The sequence below is a fragment of the Penaeus monodon genome, chromosome 33 (assembly GCF_015228065.2).
Source record: "Penaeus monodon isolate SGIC_2016 chromosome 33, NSTDA_Pmon_1, whole genome shotgun sequence".
NCBI classification, from domain to species: domain Eukaryota; kingdom Metazoa; phylum Arthropoda; class Malacostraca; order Decapoda; family Penaeidae; genus Penaeus; species Penaeus monodon.
This window is the reverse complement of record NC_051418.1, coordinates 29,053,981-29,054,553: the sequence shown is the minus strand read 5'-3', so window position 1 is coordinate 29,054,553 and position 573 is coordinate 29,053,981.

The window sequence follows — 573 nt, the reverse complement described above, 5'->3', positions numbered from 1 at the left end:
TATATGTTGCCTTCCATCATAATTGAGAATTATCATAAAAGAAATTTAAATCACTAACTGAACGCTTGCTATAGATTTAGTAGATAGTGGAGAGTTTATAACCTATCATATATTTTGTCATCACTACAGCCTATTTGTAGTCATACTTCTTAAGTCAAGTTATAAAGATATTTTCATCTGAACCTGTATCAAACTTTTTTCATTATGTAAGTGATATATTAGACTATTCACTGCATTTTGATATATTTCAAATAATAGTAATCCAGATGTTCATTTAATCACAAACTGATATACTGGACATATTTACATATCTGATGGAAAATTAAACGACAATAAGATCAAGTCCATTTTATTCCAAGAATAACTTTAGAAAATAAATGCATAATCTGAATGAAGAGTGAATTGGTGATTAAAGCAATGTTTTTACAAACAACTACACTCAATTCATTCTTGACCCTTTCGGGGTGTGTATTTCAATTTTGAACTCTTCCACACTTGACAAGTGTGCATCTCCATCAAAAATATATTTCAACAAAATTCCAATAAAGATATACAAACATTTTAACCATAAAT